Below are 23,073 nucleotides of genomic sequence, written 5' to 3' on the forward strand. Positions count from 1 at the left end.
AAATGATTTTTTAGTTTTTTTTTTCCACTTGAAAGAAACCACAGAATTAGTCCCACTGATTTTCCAGGGAATCAAAGATCAAAGTTGGACTCCAAAGTCCCCATAACGTTTATATTCATCTGGATCTTACTTCATTTAGCTTTCTTCATAAAAAGGAGCCCTTTTGGTTAGAGTGGCACTTCCTTAGCAGTCTGAGTGAAACAGCAAGCTCACTTTCCTTCCTTCCTTTGCTCTTCTTTTTTATTTCTTCATAGCTCATTCTTTCTCTCATCCAACTAGAAATCAAGCTCCATGCAAACATGATATTGGCCTTTTAGTCACTTTATCCCCAACTCCACGGGACATTGTACAGAACAAACTAGATACTCTAGAAATGTTTGTTCAGTCAATCAAAACAGTGGGGAGGTTAATCTTTCAGAAGTGACCTTTAGTAAGACTTCCTTCTCCTCTGTCCTTCTCCCCTCACCTGCTTGGGAGTTTTCAGGCTTAGGGATGTGCCAGGAAGACAGGATAAAGGAAGGTTGATTTCTGACTTCTTTTCTCTGTTGGCATCAATTTTTGCTAGTCCAGGACCTTCCACTCCTCATCATATGGCAGAATTCACAGGACTCCACCCACATCTTTAATTTCAATTTATCAGCTTAAGGAGAGTTTCATCAAGTGCCTCAGCAGCTTGGCTGCAGGACAGAGAGGAGTGCCCATTACCAAGGTTCTAAGTGGGGCATAGAGGAGAGTGCATTTGGGGCAAAGGAGCATCTCACAAGAAAATTGCCATTGCAATCTGGTCTGTTCCCACAGGAGATGGAAGAGTCCCCGCTGACTGGATCTTCCATCCTGGGTCCCTTTCTGAGAGATCTCTTCCATGTGCCTCTGTCCCAGCAATATTATGGATGCTGTCTGTGGCTCCCCTCCCTGCCCCCTGGGCCACAGGTGTTTCTCTCCACACACCTCCCTGGGCCAGCACCATCTTTCTGGGCCAGCACCATCTTTCTGGACCAATGGCTTTCACATTAACATGCAGGAGAATCAGCTGGAGGCTTGGTGAATTCCAAGCTGCTAATCTGAAAAAGCGTTTGGATACAAGAATCTATGCTTGTAATGAGGTCCTAAATGATGCTGCTGCTGGTGGTTCATGGACCCCTTTGAGAATCACTGCTCTAGACAATATTCTGCTTACGATGGAGAACTAACACCAGTCCCCTTTGTCTCACAGTTGCCTTTTGCCTAAGGCAGTTGTGATTATATTCCTTGTGGTGTTGTACGGCAGCTGGCTCAAGGCACAGCCGTTTCATTGAGCACAGTGTTCTCACGGTCCATCCATGCCTTGGCGTATCTTAGTATTTTGTTCCTTTTTGTGTATAAATAATTTTCTTTGTGAGGGTATATCAAAAAAGTTATCATTCATCAGTTGTCAAATATTTGACCTTTGTAGATTTATTTTTTTGTTATGTATCATACTTCTGTGAATGTTCTTATTCATTTTTTCTGTGTGCGTATTTTTCAAATTTCTTATGCATATACCTAAAATTGGAATTTTTGATGAATAAGGCAAATCTCCAAGTTTTTGAGGAACTGTCACACTGTTTCCTAAGGAAATTGTACCATTATAATTTCCCAAGAACAATGTAGGAGTGTTCAAGAATGTTTCCAAACATTCTTGTCAACATGTTTATTATTCACTATTCATTTTATTATTATATCCATTTTAGTGCATGCAAATTGGTATTTTGTAGTTGTTTACTTTCACATTTTCTATTAACGACATTGAAACATCTTTTCATAAACATATTGTACATCTCAGATAAATATATATTCAAAATGTTTTCCATCTTTATATTTGAGGGGTTTTTCTATTTATTATTGAGTTACACAAGTTCTTTACATATTCTACATACTGGGTTCTTATCAGATATATGATTTGCAAACACACTGCCCCCATTGTGTGAATTTTTTTTTAACTTTTTTCATAGGGTCCTTTGAAATACAAATGGTTTTCGTTCTTATAAATCCAATTTATTTATATTGTAATTAATATATTATGTTTCTGGTGCTATATCTAAGAAATCATTGCTTAATCCTGAGCTATGAAGATTACTACCTAAGTCTCTGTAGTTGCCAATTGTATGTGTGTTCACTCCATTTGATTTGGTCTTGTGTGTGACAAGGGTAGATGCTCAGCTTCTTTCCTGTGCACTTGGGCTTTCAGCTGCTCCAGCTTCATTTGTTGAAAATACTACTTTTTCTTCTTTGAATTCTGTAGACAAGCTTGTCAAAAATCACCTGGCCATGAGTGTATGGGTGTGCTTCTGATCTTCCATGTCTATTGCTTATTTGTCTAATTCTCCTAAAAGATGATATTGATTACTATAGCTCTGCAGTAAAATTTGAAGAAGTGGAATAAGGTTTGAAATTAGAAAGAGTCCGCCATAGTTCTTTCTTATGATTTCTTTGGTTGTCCTGGGTGATTTGCATTTGTATATGGATTTTAGGATGAGTTTGTCAATCTCTGTGAACAAAAGCCAGTTGGGATCTTGATAGCAATTTTGGTGCATACATAGACTAATTGGGGAAGCACTACCAAGTTAGAAATTGAATCTCATGAACCATAAATACAGGGTGGCTTCTATTAGTCTAATTAATTTTAATAGTCACCAAATGCAAAATAAAACATTTCATTGCATTACGACTATAATGTATCTATATAGTAATAGTTTAAAATTACCTTTTGGTGATCTTGAAAAATGATAAAATTTTGTGTAAAGTGATGGATTTAATAGTAACTGTATTGATTATTATACTTCAAAAAGTTAAAATAAATGACATGTACTAAAATTTAATAAAGATAGATATTTTATAACATGGAAAAACATTTATATTTAAACATACCAGAATATATTTCTACCTTAATTTATTTTCAGATTTCCAGATTTCAAAGAAATAGCTGTGTAAAACCCAATAACCAAGTTAAAACATTTCCACCAATTAGAATCAACTCATAGTTTTCAGGAAACAGATTACTTCATAAGGTTTAAAAGAGGCCTTCATGAGCTTATACTTCCTGTGATCTTCCTTATTCTCTGTGATCAGCTGACATCACCTAAACATTCAGCTGAGAGCCCCTCTAGAAGGAAAAAGCATTTTGAAGTCATGAGCACAATTGTTTCTTCACTTCAAGGTCAGCATTGGAGGCAAGAACCTGACTTTTATGTCCTGCGATTTCCACCTTGTTAAAATTACTTGGCAAAATGAACAATGTCAGAGTCGGTTCAGAAAAGAGAGTGCATTAGACAATGTTAATTTTTAAATAATGGGATTGCAGTGCTAGTAACTGCCACGGAGAAAGAGTGAGGATCAACCACATAAGGAAACAAGATTCAGGATGTGTTCACTTATATTCTCATGACAAAGCCAAGGAGTTCTACTGTATCACAGACTTTTAATACATTGGCTGTGACTGCAAGATCAACTGTCTTGAGGGACAACCAAAGCTTTTAAGTCTCATGACAGATTTTGTTCCTCATCTGTGACAAAATTGAAGCTGTCGTTACTGTTGCCTCTGCAAATTTCATTGCGGAGAGATTCAACACCATTCTTGTGTTAAGGCTGATGAGTGATCTCTGCTGTGATTTAAACAGGAAAGAAAAGCTCAATATCTACAATTGACTTATTGGACATTGAAAATATATCGTGTGCACAAGTGAATGAAAAGTTGACTTTTGACACCTTTGTTACAATAACCTCAGGAAAAAGGATTTTTTTTTTCTGCTGATTCCAGTTGCTTGCATTTTCCTCCATTTACTCTAACTTAAAACTTCAAGTGAAATTTCTGGGTTGGGTTTAAATAAGAAGAAATAATAAAATAATTTGAAACTTCTTTAGGGCAACCTTTGAGTTTTCCATACATGTCTAGGTCTTAATACAACTAACCAGGGTTAAAAATAGAAGACCATTATCTTCTCCCAGCACACTGCCCCCAAATCAGGCTTGTTGAATGGAATGATTTGCAATTACCACAGACTATTGGTCAGAGTGGACATAGGATGATTTGAAATAGTTTTCTTTTGAGGTCTTCCTCATTTGCTCTGATTATTATATTAGCTGTGATGCTCTTATGTGTGTTTGTGTGTGGGTGTGTGTGTGTGTGTGTGTGAGTCTGTGCTACTAGGCACGGAGTGCAGGGGCACACCACAAACTGATATAACCCACCCCACGCCCACCCCACTTTTTTAATTCTTAATTTTTAGAGAGGGTCTCCCTAAGTTGCTCAGGGTGTTCTTGATCTTATTATCCTCCTGCCTCAGCCTCCAGAGTAGCTGGGATTACAGGCAGGCACCCTCACACCTGACTTCTGCTTGTTTTTGTTTGTTTGCTTTTTCAAATTTCTAACAGCAGCTAATGTTCTGTGCTAAGTTGTATGCTGACTGTCCCATGCTCCATGCCTACTGCCAAGCCCATCGGGAAATAGCCAAAATGCTGAGTAATGTAATTCCACAAATGCTTAATATTGGCTGCATTCAGACACAGGGCACTGCTATTGTCTTCTCTCTCTTATGGGGTGTGTGCCTCCTGATGTCATTCCTGGCACATTGTTAAAGAGAATACTGTAAATGGTTCTTGTAGGAAGGCGAGTTCGATGACAGTGAGGGAAAATTCATGGTCTTATCCCAACAAAAAGTGAAAGATCCTGCTCCAATGGTGACAGTGTTTATTATCAAGAACATCTGAAGAGCAACTGCCACCCGCCATCCATTGAGTTGCTTTTCACATGGAAAGCCACAAAGCACAGCAGACACCAGGGTTTGGGCAGAGAAGAACGATTGAGCTTAAACAATTTCACTTAAAACCAGTTAGAAATTGTTTTAAAAATCACGTTAAAATAATTGACTCATATGAAATTGGTTTCACTAAGTCTATGTAACATAGGGTAACACCGGTTTCATTGGAAGGTGTGACACATTTGCATCTTAACAGCACATTTATGGATTACTTTCCAAGTAGGCATCAACTAGAAAACGTTTTTATATATCAAACTAAGTAATCACCATCTTAGAACAATAAAATGTGGAATACATCTACTTATACTCTTCATTTACTTAGTATACACAGGAATTTATGACTTTCATTACCAATGATTCCTTTATACAAAATTTAAATTTATGAGGGATATATATCAAAAAAATCAAGTAGATGAGAAAATAATAGTCAACTATTTAAAGTTAATGAGACAAATTTTTGATGAACAATTTACAAGATAAAGCTATAATTCAGTAATAGGAGCAAACATTTATTATTTTAAAAATAACATACTAATTTCCTAAATAGATCACATTTAAAAAATACTAATTTTTTTTTCAATCTTTAAAATAACTATTTGTTCCATGGTGACAAAATCATTATTTTACAATTATACATATATATCGTTCTCAAGGTGCTTACTGGTGGCAATCCATTTCTTCTCTTCAGGGAGGCAAAAAGACCTGGTCTAATAGCCTCATGAACTCATAACAAACCTCTTCTCCATGAGTAAGCTATCCATGGAGGTGAAGGTACAGTTTTTGTCTGTGAAATGACTTTTCAGGGTGGCTCTTTATTTGGTTGCTTGTGGTAAGCAAATGTAGACTATGGATTTAAAAGTTAAGGCTCCTTGGAGAATACCCTGCCACCTAAATATCTAGGTATAGATATCCCAGATGTCTAAATATCTGTGACGTGAAGACTTTTTGTAAAATAAATTGTTTCTTGTCACTTGAGTGACAGCCCCACATGATGAGACACCTCATCTTTAAATCCAGAAAGCACAGGTGGGCTGTGAGATGACCTCAGCACCTAAGGTTAAGCTTCTAGGGCCCTTGGTTGTCCTGAACTTCTGGTTTCTCGTAATTGGGAAGCTCTGACTCATTCTAGTCTGGTTTGTTTATCCACTCTGCATCACACACTCACTCACTTGCTCACTCATAAATTCAACTCTGTTCTAATTTTCTATTTCTTCCATGATCTTTTTCCTTTACTCACTTTCATCTTCTCTGACCTTATATACATTTGTTAAGCATCTGCTGTAACTTGGCTATTAGAGTTAGGGCTTTATAAGGTAACAGGAAACTTTAGCTATCAGCATACAAAGCCTATTAACCTGTGAACAGTGAGTTAGAATAATTGGGGACTTTTTCTCTTGTGCTGGCACTTGCTGTCCCACTCAATCTCAAGAATCCCCCTATCTTCTAACCAGATGTGGCGGCACACAACTGTAAACCCATCCACTCAGGAAACCGAGGCAGGCAGATCGCTAGTAGGAGGCCGGCCTGGGATAATTAGTGACACCTTCTCTTAAAATATAATAGTAGTAGTAGTAATAATAATAATAATAATAATAATAATAATAATAATAATAATATAATGGTCTGGGTCTGTAGCTCAGAGATGAAGTGCCCCTGGGTTAATTTAAATTCCCAGTACCAAAAGGAAAACAAAACAAACCAGAATTCTCCTATCTTCTAAGAGAAAAGTACTCCTTGTGTGTTGATATTCTAAAGAACAAGCAGAAGAGATAGGAATGTCTCTGTTCAGGATGAGGAGTTCATCAGTGTGTCACCACCCACTTGCAAGGGGCCTGCTCTCCACACCAACTTCTCTGCATATATACTGTGTAGATAGTCAACAGAAAAGAAAGGAAGAAAACTGTTGGATTCAATTCATCTTTGAAATAAGGTTTTCCAGCCCTTCTATTTTAGTAATCTCCCACCTCCCTCCCTTGACAGGTATCTCCAGTTCTTGAAACTTCCACCAGGTCAGTAGTGGAAATCAGGCTACTCCTTTTTAATTCACATTTCTAACTACTAATGACTCAGCTAACCCTGGCTTTGGAGAAAGCTAACATATTCATCTGTTTCAGTTTTCACATTACTGACTTGTCCTTGAAATAATTATTGATCGAGCTTCTGTAATCTTTTTTTAAGTTTATGCTATTTAATCACTTTTTTAAAAAAATTGATAAAGTTAACAACAAAAATATGTGTTCTTGAAGGCAGGTTTTGTTCATTTTTCAATGTGATTCCAAAGGATCAATTTCAAGAAATTTAATTATGGAGCCAAACAAAGAACAGGTGAATGTTAAAAATAACTTTTAGGACTTATTGACAAACTAAATGCAAAGCATGCATAAAGATGCACCTCTTCCAGAAATATGTTAAGATCACTCTATAGTCAGATTCTTGTTAGTAATAGATGTTTAGCTTCTAAGAACATATCTCATGATATTTATTTCTGGGTAAATCTTAGATGGTTTTCCCACTATTGAGCACATTAAATTTCTCAAGAACCTTGAGGTGAATGCTTTCATCTATAATACTTCTATAGATGCAAATGCGTGGTAAATAAATGGCAGAGTATTAATTCAGGCCACAGATTGTGGCTCCTTTCTTTAACACTTTATCCCTTCTCGTACAAAGGAACACATGCAGTGTCTGGCTTTGATTTGTGGATTGATGTTGACAGTGCTATTTCTGCTGAATCTTCACATATGTTTACCTTGTGTGTAAGTCAGCTTTTTGTTGCTGTGACCAAAAGACTTGATGATGACAATTTGGAGAAGGAAAAATTTATTTGGTGCTCCTGATTGTAAAAGTCCAGTCTATAGGTGGCTATCTCCGTGGTTCTGAGCCTGAGGTGAGGCTGAATATCATGGCAGAAAAGTATGGAGGAGGAAAGCAGCTCCAAACATGGGATCAGGAAACAGAGAGAGCTCTGCTCCCTGGGGACAAAATATCAACCCCAGTAACCCATCTCCTCCTCCAGTCATACCCTATCTGCCTACAGCGATCACCCAGTTAATAAACTCAGTGGGTTGAGACATTGATCAAATCATACTTCTCATAATCTAATCATTTCACCTCTGAATATTCTTGCATTGTCACACAAGAGCTTTTGGGGGATGCCTCAAATCTAACCTTTTCACCTTGCCTGTCTTCATCTCTGCCTTCATTTCAACTCTCTTGTTATTAATCTCAGCATGTCTATTTTTGAGTGCACTTTTCTTACGTTGGTCCCTGAAGCATCTGATAGAGGAAGATGTGCCAGACCACAGCAGGTAAGATGACCCGACATCCTTCTCCACGTCCTGCCAACTGCTAACCTTCTAAGAACTGCACAAGCAAGCACGGGAATCGCTGGAAAACTTTTATGAAGTCTAAAGAGAAATGCTACAAACCCTGGTCCATGGTGTCTTACTTGTCTGTCTTCCAGAAACAGTTAGAGGTCATTAATCTTTCCTAGGAAAAATATTAAAAACACAAGAAGTGTATGCAAGTTTTTAACGCAAACATTACCTTTATCAGAATAAATTCCTGTTTTGTCCAAAAGATATTTAGGCGTAGGAATATTTCACAAAAATCAACTTAATAGGTATTTTTCCACTTAGTATATGGGTTGGCTTTCTCAAATTACTAAAACATGATTACTTTTTAGTTACGACAAAGGAGGTAGGAGTAAGACTTCAGAAGCTCTTTCTTTATGGGAATCTACACATGACATCAATCTCAGGGCTTGTTTACTTTAAGAATAATGAATTAATCATTGTAGCTAAAATGCAAATAGTACATAAAACATACACAGTTTACAGTATCTATGGAATTTTTGCTTTGACAGTGCCATGTCTCAGAAGAAAAAAGTAATAGGCACTAATTTGCTTTGTACCTTCATAATATGCCCAAATGGTATTATTTATTTGTGTTGAGAAACAGAAAGCAGCCTCTGGAATCCAGGAGTGGTTCCAGCCTTCAGGCAATGTCATGGGACCCTTCCAGTGCCACACGCAATCTTACAAGACCTCACCACCAGACAAGTCCCATCTGAGACCAGAATGGATTAAGGGAAAAAAAAAACCTTTATTCCATACTTACATTTTAATAAAAAGACAAAATATTTTCCAAACTGCACTATGACTAAAAGTTCCTGTATCCTGGATTAAATAGGTGACTTCCACTTCTTCATCAGTTACAGCTATAGTATGTCTTCATTCATCTCAACTTATAGATAACTTTTATGAAAGCACAGACACATTTTTCCTGAAAGCATCTATGATTGACCAGATTCTTGGTTCCTGGATTTCTCCCCAAAATTACCTAGCACAGGCCCAAATCCTCTAATTCCCCTCTTCTAATAATTGTGATGTGCAGTTTCTCAGGTGGTGCTCTCCTTCACCACAATGAGTTATAAGACCAAATTCTTCACCCTCAGATATGTTCCTGGTAGTCTTTGACTCAAGAGCATTTACAAGAAGTGATTTTTCTATTAGCTACACACTGAATATTCTAAGGTGATCTTATAATCATTCTAGTCCAATCCTCAAATGCCCATTGCAAAGGAAGCACTATTTCATATTTGGTAATGGACAAAAACAGGCTAGCAATAATGTTGAAGAGTTACCAGAGCTCACAACAAGATAAGTTTACTTCAAAAATCTCCCTTAATATATTTTAGTAAATTTAATTAGTACTGCAGAGTCTATAAAAATTCATATTTAATGGTCCTTACTTTATTTACTCCTAAAAGATTAATAGTCACCACAAGATACAATACCATTGATTTCACATGTACCTGCTACAAATTAATGAGTACTTGGCATATAAATATGTCTAGCAGGATATAAATAGCAAGCTGGAATGCTTCAGATGATTATTGCATTTGCAGTAAGTTGGGGGTTATTAAAATATTGTTGGCTAACTTGAGTAAAGCTATGCTAGACTTTGACTTAGAAAGGAAAGTTAAGAGTTTTGAATGCTTTTATAGATACTCAAAATTCCATTAGGTTGTGGGGTCAAAGAGGTTTGTATGTAGGGAAAGGATCCTGATAATGTGTGTTAATGTATTCAATAAGTCATAAAACTTGCTGTATTAGTACATGTTTACACAAAAATACATTTGTACAATATTGAATCATGATCAAATTTGGATACTTTGCCATAGTAATTTTCAATGTGTTGAATATTTTTTGTAAACATTTGACTCATATTTCACTTCTGGCCCACCTAAAGCTAGAAATTCATAATATTTTAATTTAATAATGTTGACTTTTTACAGTGCCACAACATTCGTCTGGTACTGAATATGATCTTACCATTTGGGACTAAGTCCATTTTGACCTTCATTTATTAAAACAATATGTTGTCTTTTATATACATCACTTAATACCTGCCACAATAAAAAAGTTGCTCTATTTATATTTATTTCTGTACTTATGCTCTATCATTTCATCTAATTATTATATATAATTAATTAAGACAACACTAATATATAGTGTTTATAGTATTGCCATTGTATTCTTATCAAAGATAAACATTATCACTGGGCACATCTACTAATGAAACATAAATAATATGTATATTTGCTTAACACATAATTTCTAATTTATTCTTTTGAGATAATTACCTCATTCATAGCTTTAATTTTTACTGTATTTCATGTTTTTCAGTATTTTAAAATATGGAAATATAATTATTATATCAAGTGACAATTGTCTAAATATTTAAATCCTCCAAGTTTCCAGAGCAAGAATTTTCTTGCCTCAATGGTAAAAATGGATTTTATAAAAATATTATGCTTTTATAAAAATAATTATATATATATATATATATATATATATATATATATATATATATATATATAAAATTCAGTATAGACTAGATTTTAAGAAAATTGATGTCATTTTAAAAGATAGCAATCTCCAAAACATGTTAATTTTCCATCTCATATTTGAGTTAGATATTGTAGGTAAAAAAATGAAATAAATTAAACATCTAACTTAGATTCAGAATTAATAAGATAGGGACTAATACTGTTTTTAAAAACAAAATATTAAAAAAAACAACATTGATGTTATTGACTTGTCTTTGTTCTTGCATCACTAAGCAAATGTGATGTTCTGCAAATGGGAATATGTGTGATATCAAATATGCATGTGGTTGTTGAGGCTTTTAGCAGAAGCACAGTTGCCCTAAGAAAGAGATCCAAAATGAAGGTGCACATTCCAGATAGAAGTGTGTTTCTCGACCATGTTACGGAAGTGAAGAGACGAAAATTACAGAGGAGGTGGATAGTTATGCCTCACAGACATGGCGGCAGGTGCAGTGAAAGCTATTTGTTTTTGTATTAAATATCAAAGAAGAGTAATTAAAGTTTGGGGAATGAGAGACTTACTGTTTCTGAATTTAACTCCAAATGATTTATTATATCGGGGAGTTCTGCTCTTTATTTTTTGAATAGTCCATTCCATAAAATTTCATGTTTACTTATACAATTATAATAGAAAGAACATAAGAAAATGACTTTCTAAATTTCTGAAAGCCTAGCTAAATGGTCCTACCTGAAAATAGCTTACTTAGATTTCAGACAAAGAGTTTGTAATGAAAAAAAAAAATAGTCAATTATCCACTGAACAATGAGTCAAAGCTGAGAAGGAGTTTGAAGGAGGGGTTGGTGACATGAAAAGAGCACATTTATTCTAATTTAATTCTTAGAAACTGTTCCCCTCACCCTTGTCTAAGTTTCATGGGCACCGATCATACTGGTCAGACCAACAAACTCATCAGATTCAACCAAATGGGAAAAGTGTCCTTATGAATTATGTTATTGGCAGTGTCGTTTATGACACATTATCCTACTCGGTTAAATACTTTCTTTATTTCCAAAAATATAATTTTAGTGTACAGACAAATGTATTTCTTGGCTACTGTAGAGTTCAGGATCATGGTGAATTTATCTTTAAAAATCATCCAATAGGCCACCTGTGCAGGCCTGGGTCCACCACCCACACTAGGACACAGGAGCCAGAGCCCAGCTGCCAGCACAGGACTGCCCCTTCTGACTAGCAGACTACTGCAGGAGGTCATGCCTGGACCAGAATTGCCCTCACGGATTTGCATGGGACACAGGTCCAGGGTAGGTCTGAGTTCTTCCTCCCTAAACCTGGGAGCCCAAGCCTTACCCACTTCCATCTTGGGACACTGCAGTCATTGCCATAGCCTTCCCACACAGTAGCCCCTAACTTTTTGACAGCAGACAGGGCCTAGAAGCAGCCGCATCTCAGAGCAGGCATCCCAAAGAGAGTGTTAGGCCCACCCTTTCAGCCCCATCTCTGTAAGATATTGCATTCATCTTTGGGCACCTCCACTATTATCTTGAGTTACCTTGGCTATTGCCACCACCACCTTTAGTTGCAGTAGCATGCACTGAGTGACACTAGCTGGGTCTGGAAGCCCAACATCAAGATGAGGTACAGACAATCTGCATGGGTAATACAAGGATATAAGGAAGAAACTGTAATATCTCAGATCCACACGGCAAAAAAGGGAGACACACAGACAACATGAAAAAACAAGGGAGGAAAGTGCCCCAAACCAACCAGGACACTATAACAGAACCCATGGACAGCAAAGTGGATGAAATGTCAGAGAGGAGTTCAGAGGGTTCATAATTATAATGATCTGTGAATTAAAGAATGACCTAAGTGAGCAAATACAGACAAAAATTTATCACTCCAACAAAGAGATAAGAGAGCAAATACAGGTAGCAAAAGATTACTTTGAGAGAGAGAGAGAGAGAGAGAGAGAGAGAGACTGAAAACTAAAGTCAGAAATCCTTGAAATGAAGAATACAAGAAACCAAATAATAATTAAAAAAAAAACCTCAATAGAAAGCATCACCAACAGACTAGATCACTTGGAAGAAAGAACATCAGATAATGAAGACAAAGTATAGAATCTGGAAAATAAAGTTGATCACACAGTGAAGATAATAAGAAACCATGAACAGAACATTTAAGAATTATGGGAGAGCATCAAAAGACCAAATCTAAGAGTTATTGGGGTAAAGGAAAGTACAGTCTTTCCAATGAAATAATATCAGAAAATTTCCCAAGCATGAAAAATTAATTGGGAAATCAAATCCAAGAGGCTTACAGGACACCAAATGTACAAAATTACAACAGCTGTACACCAAGGCACATTAAAATGAAATGTCTAGCATACAGAGAACGGATAGAATCTTAAAAGCTGCAAGAAAGAGGAATCAGATCACATATAGGGGGAGATCAATTCTTATCCCAGCAGAGTTTGCAACCCAGACCCTCAAAGCCAGGAGATCATGGAACAACATATACCAAGCTCTGAAAGAAAATGGATGCCAACCAAGAATCTTATATCCACCCAAATTAAGCTCTAGATTTGATGATGAAATAAAAACCTTCATGATAAATAAAAGTTAAAAGAATTTACAACTAGAAAGCCTGCACTACAGAACATCCTCAGCAAACTATTCCACAAAAAGGAAATGAAAAACAATGATGAAAATCAGGGAGGGATTGCACTAAAGGAAAATCTAATCAGAAGAAACCAAGTCACTTTAAATACCAAAAATAAACAAAAATGGCTGGGAATACAAATCATGGCTCAATAATAACCCTGAAAGTTAATGACCTAAACTCACCAATCAAAAAAAAAAAAATACCCAACAATATGCTGCCTCCAAGAGACTCATCTCATAGGAAAAGACATCCACAGACTGAAGGTGAGGGGTTAGGAAAAATCATGCCACTCACCTGGACTGTGGAAACAAACAGTGGTTTTCCTCCTCATAGCAAATAAAGTAGACTTCAAGCTACAGTTAATCAAAAAGGATAAAGAAGGACATTACATTCTGCTCAAGGAAACGAAACACCAACAAGACTTAATAATTATAAATATATATGCCCCAAACAATGGAGCATCCACGTTCACCAAATAAACTCTTCTCAAGTTCAAAAGTCAAATAGACCACAACACAATAATTTTGGGTGACTTTAACACACCTCTTTCACCACTAGACTTATCTTCAAAACAAAAACTGAACAAAGAAACTATAGACGTCAATAATATAATCAATAACTTAGATTTAACTGACATATATAGAATATTTTATCCTTTAACTAGTGAATACACTTTCTCTCAGCAGCACATGGATCTTTTTCTAAAATTGACCATATATTATGCCACAAAGAAACTCTTAGAAAATATAAAATAAGTAGAGATACTACCCTGAATTCTGCCAGATCATAATGGAATGAAATTAGAAATCAATGATAAAATAAAAAATAAAAGCTACTCCAGCATGTGGAGATTAAATAATATGCTACTGAATGAACAATGGGTTGCAGAAGACATCACGGAAGAGATTAAAAAATTTTAGAGGCGAATGAGAACACAGATACAACATATTGGAATCTCTGGGACACTATGAAGGCAGTACTAAGAGGAAAGTTCATTGAATGGAGTTTATTCCTTAAAAGAAGAAAAAGTCAACAAATAAATGACTTAACATTACCTCTCAAAGCCCTAGAAAAAGAAGAAAAAATCTACACCAAAAGCAGTAGAAGACAGGAAATAATTAAAATCAATGAAGTTGAAATAAAACAAACAATTTAAAAAATTGACAGAACAAAAAGTTGGTTCTTTAAAAAAATAAATAAAATTGATAGACCCTTATCCATGCTAATGAAGAGAAGAAGAGAGAAAACCCAAATTACTCACATACAAGATGGAAAAAGAAATATGACAGATACTGCAAAAATACAGAAGATAATTAGAAATTATTTTGAAAACTTGTACTCCAATCAAATAGAAAATATTAAAGGCATTGACAAATTTCTTCAGTCATATGATTTGCCCAAATTAAATCAGGATGACATACACTGTTTAAACAGATCAATTTTAAGTGACAGAATAGAAGACACCATCAGAAGTCTACCAATCAAGAAACACTCAGGACCAAAAGGATACACAGCCTACTTTTTCTTCTATTAGATGCAGATCTCTGGTTTTATTCCTAGGTCTTTGATCTACTTTGAGTTGAGTTTTGTGCATAAAGAGAGATATGGTTTAATCTCGTTTTGTTGAATATGGATTTCCAATTTTCCCAGCACCATTTGTTGGAGAGGCTATCTTTTCTCCAATGCATATTTTTGGTGCCTTTGGATAATATAAGGTAATTGTAATTTTGTGGATTAGTCTCTGTGTCCTCTATTCTGTACCATTAGGCTCCAACTTCCTTAATAAGACTTCTATAGCATAAGAATAAAAATCAAGAATCAAAAAATGGGATGGTTTCAAACTAAAAAGTTGCTTCTCATCAAAACAAATAATCTGTGAGGTGAATAGAGAGCCTACAACTTGGGAGCAAATTTTTACCCCTCACACATCAGATAGAGCACTAATCACTATGATATATAAAGAACTCAAAAGTAACACCAAAAAACAAATAACTCAATAAACAAATTGAACAAGGAACTGAACAGACACTTCTCAGTAGATGATGTACAATCAATCAAGAAATATATAAGAAATTATTCATCATTGCTAGGAATTAGAGAAATGTAAATCAAAACTAATCTAAGATTTCATCTCACTCCAGTCAGAATGGCAGATAATATGAATACAAACATTAATAAGTGTTGGTGAGGATGTGGGGGAAAAGGTACATTCATACACTGCTGGTGGGACTGCAAATTGGTACAGCCATTATGGAAAGCAACATGGAGATTCCTCGGAAAATTGGGAATGGAACCATTATTTACCCAGCTATCCCTCTCCTTGGTCTCTACCCAAAGGACTTAAAAACAGCATAATACAGGGACACAGCCACATCAATGTCTATAGCAGCACAATTCACAATAGCTAAAGTGTGGAACCAATCTAGACACCCTTCAGTAAACGAATGAATAAAAAAAAATGTGGCATACATACACAATGGAATATTACTCTGCAATAAAAGAGAATAAAATCATGGCATTTGCAGGTAAATGGATGGAGTTAGAGAAGATAATCCTAAGTGAAGTTAGACAATACCAAAGAACCAAAGGCTGAATATTTTCTCTGATATAAGGAGGCTGATTCATAGTGGGGTAAGGAGGGGGAACATGGGAGGAATAGACAAACTCTAGACAGGGCAGAGGGGTGGGAGGGGAAGGGAGAGGACATGGGGTTAGAAACAATGGTGGAATGTGATGGACATCATTATCCAAAGTACATGTGTGAAGACAGAAATTGGTGTAAATATACTTTGTATACAACCCGAGATATAAAAAATTTGTGCTCTATATGTGTAACATGAATTATAATGCATTCCTCTTTCATTTATCAATTTTAAAAATTAATTTAAAAATTAAAAAATAAATAAAAGAAAGCATAGAAACAAAAGCAACAACAACAACAAAATCATCCAAAGATACTCATTAAATGTTACTGTCCTCCAAATATTGTACAAGGGATAAAGTGGGGTAGAACAGAAGGAAACAAACAATTCATACCCTCATGGGATGTGATAGTTTTAGATGTAGAAACACAAACTTAATCAATTTGCATGGTAGCCTTGTTCTGCCTGCTATTGACAAAATATACGGTGAGAAAATACCTCAGAGATGAGGAACTGAGGACCACTACTACCAGGATGAGTCCTCCAGAGAGAGTGGGCTGCTTGTGTGACATGCTGTAAGCAGGATGAGTGTGCTCCAGGAGCAGTGGAGAGCCTGGGATGGCACACAGTGACTGAGGAGAGAAGCCTATGAATTGGAGAGGGGAAGTAAGGGGTTGGGTTATCACTCTGAAAGAGAATGGAGACCCGTAAATGGTTTTGAGCTGTTCGGCCTTAACAACGTCACTCTGTGGTATTGTGGTGTGTATGGTGATAGGACACCCAAGCAGACAGGGCAATGGTTAAGAGGAATTAGACTGTAGGAAAGGAGTAATGATAGACATATGACAAATGATAGTGAAGTAGGTAACAGGTGCAGGTGACCTAACATCATGAGGGGTCTCTTGGTGATATGCATAATAGTGGCCCAAATGGACTCATGTGCTTTAGTTTCTTTTATTATTCTTTTAGTAAGATAACTTTTAGAAAGAGTTTTACTCACATTGTATGGATCATTTTATCTAAACTCTGGAACTTGATCAGGTAGCTGTGTAGTCACTGGAAATTTACATTTTACCAACCGAAATCCACATTTGTATGCACACACGCCCAATGTGCTTTGCAACAATAATATATTACAAATAGTGGCCCTGCCAACTTTTCTCTTTAATGGAATTAGCCGCTGCTCTGAGAATCACTAATGGAATGACACTTATAAGCATCTTGCATTCAAATGGAATTTTATTTGAAGTGAAGCTATCAAGGCCTAAATTTGCTTTGATTTTCTTTTTTGCGTTTTTGTTTGTCTTTCCCTTGGCAAATAAGAAATCATTTTAATTAAAGAAGCAATCACATTCCTATGTGTAATGAGATTATACTATAAAAAAGTTCATTTAGTTTCAGAGAGTCATTATGGTTTACACTAAAGTCACTGCTAAGCAAGTAAATGACCTGAGTGAAAACAAGGAGAATTCCTAGTTAACAGGCCTTAGGAAAATGATTACATGGGTGTGTTTAATGTCCAGATCACAGTCGGCATAACTCTCACTAAGAATGTCGTGAGGTGAGATGAGTTTTAATAAAAGAAAATAATGCTTCCCACTAAAAAAACATGTGCCATCTGAGAGCCTCTAGGATTAATATCTTAATTACTGCTTATGATATGAGAGCTCAATGATGTGTGAAGCAATGCTAACTTTTATGGATGAGATGCAAAAGTCAATTTAGTTGTCACATGGTATTTGCTATTGCTAGCATGTTGATGTGGCACATTTACATAATGACTCCTTTAAGCAAAGCCACCTTTCTTATTTAATTGAATGGAGTGACTTCATTATTTTCTCAACCTCCACTGACTTTTAAAAAGATGTACAATTAGTTTGTCTGGGAACAAGTTGGAAGGATCTTGCCTATGGTTATTTTAGCAGTTCAACTGTAGCCAGAGCAGGGTTATTCCTGTCCTTCACCAATCCTCTCATTCATCATATTTGCCAGAATATATGCCAAGTATATATATGCCAAGTATATATGCCAAGTGTCAAGTGGAGGTGAATAGAAATGAAGATGGTGATGTGGTTGCTGAATTAATAAAGCTCAGGGTTTATTGGAGGGAAGATATTTTTTAAATGCTTTATAAATTTTCTGTTTGAAATCAAGTACTTTGAAGGAGAAGTAATGAGGGCATCGAGGAGATGTGGAGGAGAGGAGAAAGTCTTTCTGAGGAGGTGATATTTACATCAGCCCAGAAGATGAGCTAGAGGAAATAGAGAAGGTGTCCAGACCAAGCTGCAGAAAAGAAAGCAAGGGATGAAAGGGCCTCAGGGGACAAGGACTATGGCATTTGCCAGTGTAGCTGAAGGTCTGGATTCAGGGAAGAGTGACAGAAGATGAGGATGGAGTGAAAGGGAGGGGAGGGACATTATAGATTCCATCCTTCTGAACTCCTTTGCTTTTCTCCAAAAACTCTCTGGTTGCTTAAATTTTAAAAAATTTTCCCTTCTCATTCTGTATACTTAATCCTATACATTTTTTTTAAAATTCTGTGAGGCTTTATGCTCCAACTATTTCTGTTCAATAAATAAGTGCACTTTCAGAAGGACCTTCTCCAGGGTCCCACTCTTAAACATTATTTGTACTACAATTACTCTGAAAGGTGTGCCTGGAGTCGTGACCTCAGTCCCAAGTCCCAGACAGCCCAGAGGATCCCTGCACTTCAACATCTGGTAGCTACTTCAAATTTGTCAAGTCCAAATGAGAAACAGGTTTACCTCTAAATGCTCATAGAAATTCACCATTTGCTCAGACCAACAATCATGAATTATTCTTTAACTGTCATGTTAACATCAAATCCTTGAGCAAATTCTGACCTTTCATATATATATTTTGAATCTAAACAGTATTGCATCCTTCATTACTAATACTTGTGAAGGTGAGCAAAAATTAAAAATAATAAGCATACTTCTGGCTTTTTTTATTAAAGGTAGAGACACACCTTCTTTTCCTAGAACATTTATATGTCTATGATATTAAAGTTTTTACTTTTTTGAGATGCAGGAAAATGTTTATTTTTTCCTTGGATAACCGTCATTGGTTTTACACCCAGCAATGTCTTTCCCAAGGACATGAGAGTCATCCCTTTGAAATGTACCCTTGAGGGATACAGAGCCTCAGAGCCTCCACTTCTATGGGACAGGAGGAGCCTCACTTCACCCAAGTTGAAAACACAAACAAACCAGCAAACAAAAACTCCTTTCATTAAAACTGCAGTTTAGTTTTTCTTTGTAGGAAACCAGTTAGCCAACACTGAGAGTCACCCAGATCATCCAAGATCCTGAACTGCATTCCATGTTAGGAAGAACCAATCAAGTTAACACCACACATCAGTGTGTGTGTGTGTGTGTGTGTGTGTGTGTGTGTGTGTGTGTGTATGCCTACTGGCTTTGAGAGTCCTTGTCTGGAAAATGATAAGCAGGTGTTCTCTACGATACTTCTAGTTCTAACATTATTTGATTACTAAGTTCATTCACAAGGGTTTATGAATTTCATTTCTTTTAAGTGTATAAAAGCAAGTTGAGGCTGGGCTCCATGATGCATGCCTGTAATCCCAGTGGCTTCGGAGGATGAGGGAGGAGGACCGAGAGTTCAAAGCCAGTCTCGGCAATAAGCAACTCAGTGAGGCCCTATCTGTAAACAAAATACAAAATTGGGCTGGGGATGTGGCTCAGTGGTCAAGTGCCCCTGAATAATCCCCGGTGCCAAACAGCAGCAGCAACAACAATAACAATAACAGTCATATCTACAAATAAAACTAATAATTCAGATGGGGTTTATGTTCAGATTAAACCCTGATCAACAATTATTGACTCTTTTTTTTTTCAGTTTAGTGACCTTGAAGGTTAGTGCAGCCAGTCATTTGGGGGGGGTTGGCTGGAGTCCCAGTTTGTCCCTGTCATTCATTCTCCACCTTCCCTGCCTGCTTATTGTCTCAGGGGTCTGAGGGATAGAGATTCATCCATGGGCTCGTCTGTCCTCTGCGCCCTGTTAGTTGGGTCAGCCAATGGTCAGCACAGCGGGACCTGGAGGGAGGAAGGGTAGTGTGGCTGGGAACTTCCTCCTTTCTTCACTCTGTAGGGTGCTGATCCCCTGGGCTGGTAGTCACTGTCCCCTGTGGCTTTCCCTCCTCAGGCTTCTTCTTGGTTCTTGCTGAAGCTTCCTTGCTGCCTCCCTTCAGACCTGTGTGCCACCCTGTGTGCCACCCTGTGCAGCCTGCTAGTGACAGGTCACTGCACTGCTCATTATGGATTGCTCGGCCTTGTCCCCCTGTTTATCCCTCATACCAAAGATCATTTTACAGGATTGTCCTCAAGTGAGACAATTTGTTTTGCCAGGTTGACAAATGATAGAATATATTTAAGGGCTCATTTTAAAATTGCAATTTTAGGAAAATAGGACATCAATTTGGTAAACTGCTTCTTGTTCATTTAATAATTTTTTTTTCTTAGAAATCACTATGTATGGAGAACTCTCCAGGAGCAGGGGATGTACCATTGAACACTGTCACTGAATATCTGCTCTCAGAAAGCTCTACCAGTCTAACAAGAAAGGTAAAGAGCTCTAAAATTAAAACTACAAAACACTAAAGAAAGAAATTGAAGAAGACCTTAGAAGATGGAATAATCTCCCATGTTCCTGGATAGGCAGAATTAATATTGTCAAAATGGCCATACTGAAGTGCTATACAGATTTAATGCAATTGCTATTAAAATTTCAATGACATTCTTCATAGAAATAGAAAAAGCTCTCATGAAATTTATTTGGAAAAATGTAAGGCCCAGAATAGACAAAGCAATCTTCAGTGATAAAAGCAAAGCAGGAGGCATCACAATACCAGAACTTAAATCACACTACAGACGTATAGTAACACACAAACCAATCAAAAATGGCACGATATTGGCACCAGAACAGAAGATCAATGGAACAGAAGAGAAGACACAGAGACAAACCCACATAAATACAGTTACCTTATACTGGACAAAGGCTCCATGAGCATATATTGGAGAAAAGATAGCCTCTTCCACAGTGGTGCTGGGAAAACTGGAAATCCATATGTAGCAAATTGAAATGAAACCCCCATCACTCACCCTGCACAAAACTAAACTCAAAGTGGATCAAGAACATAGGCATTAGACCAGAGACCCTGCACCTACCAGGAGAAAAAGTAGGCCCCAAACTCCATCATGTCAGATAGAAACTGAATTCCTCAACAAGACTCCTAAAGCCCAAGAAGTAAAATTAAGAATCAAAAAATGGGAAGGTACCAAACTAAAAAGCTTCTCCACAGCCAAGGAAACAATCAAGAAAATGAAAAGAGAACCTACAGAATGGGAGAAAATCTTTGCCACCTGCAACTCAGATAGAGCAATAATCTCCAGAACATACAAAGAACTCAAAAAGTAATACTAAATAAATAAATAACCCAATCAATGAGTGGGCAAAAGAACTGAATATGCACTTCAAAAAGAAAAAATATGAATGGTCAACAAATGTATGAAAAAATGTTGAATATCTCTAGCAATTAGAGAAATGAAAATTAAACTGCACTGATATTCCATCCTACTCCTGTTAGAATAGCAGTCATAAAGAGTACAAGTAACAATAAATGTTGGTGAGTCTGTGGGGAAAATTTTCACGTATACATTGCTGTTGGGATTGCAAATTGGTGCAAACACTCTGGAAAGCATTATGGCGGTTCCTCAGAAAACCTGGAATAGAATCACTATTTGACCCATTTATCCTTCAGCATATACCCCAAAAGCTTAAAATCAGCATAACTATAATGACATGGCCAATCAATGTTTATAGCAGGTCAACATGATAGCTAAGCTATGGAACTACCCTGTGGTGCCCTTCTACAGATGAATGGATAAAGAAAATGTACATATACACAATGGAATATTACTCAGCCACAGAGAAGAAAGAAACTATGGCATTTGCTGATAAATGAATGGAATTGGAGACTATAATGCTAAGTGAAATATGCCAATCCCCCAATCAAAGGCTGAATGTTCTCTCTGATGTGTGAATGCTAACTTACAATAAGCGGGAGGCAGGGGGAAGGAAGACTAGAAGTCTACTGGATTAGATAAAGGGTAATGAAGGGAAGGGAGGGGAATGGGAATAGGAAAGACAGTAGAATGAATCAGACATAATAGTCCTGTGCTTTTATATAAATATGTGACCAGTAACTCCCTATCATGTACAACCACAAAAATGGGAAGTTATAATCTATGTATGTGATATTTCAAAACACATTCTATTGTCATGTATAACTAAGGAGAACAAATTAAAAAAATTAAAAAGAAAGCTCTGATTCTAGCTGTAGTATATCTTGACCAGAAGCCTATAACATTAGCAAATTTTAATTTCAAAGTTTGTGCAATAATTAAAATACAGCCCATTTTATGAATAATGAATTTTAAATTTCTTACCAACTTATCTTGCTGAAATACTTGATTTTTAATACTCTTTGATATTATATATTGTGTAGCATGCATTCACACACATATTAGTGCCATATTTCATAGATGTATATGAGCATGCCAAAAAGATATTCATATAACATACGGCTTTTCATATATGATATTTACATCTTGATTTATAAGGATTAAATCTCATTATATGTAATGTAACTGACATAGCTAGTCTCAAAATACTTCAATTTTCAGTAATGATTTACCTGTTTCAGAAAACTCCACTCATATTTTTGGTGGGAATGAAAACTAGTACAGCCCCTTTGGAAAGCAGTATGGAGATTCTATGAAAGACTAGAACTGGAGCCACCATATAACCCAGCTATTCCACTGTTTGGTATTTAATCAAAAGAACTAAAATCAGCACACTATAGTGATACGTGAACATCAATGATTATAGCAGCAGAATTCACAACGGTCAAGTTATGGAACCAGCCGAGGTCCCTCAATACACAACTGGATAAATAAAATATGATCTATATATACACAATGGTGCTTCAGACAGTCATATGGAGAAATAAAATCATGTAATTTGCTGGTGAATTGATGGAAATGGAGAATATCCTGGTAAGTGAAATAAGCCCGACTCAGAGAGTCAAGGGTCAAATGT

This window comes from Spermophilus citellus (genome assembly GCF_964194105.1).
Source record: "Spermophilus citellus genome assembly, chromosome: 12".
NCBI classification, from domain to species: Eukaryota; Metazoa; Chordata; class Mammalia; order Rodentia; family Sciuridae; genus Spermophilus; species Spermophilus citellus.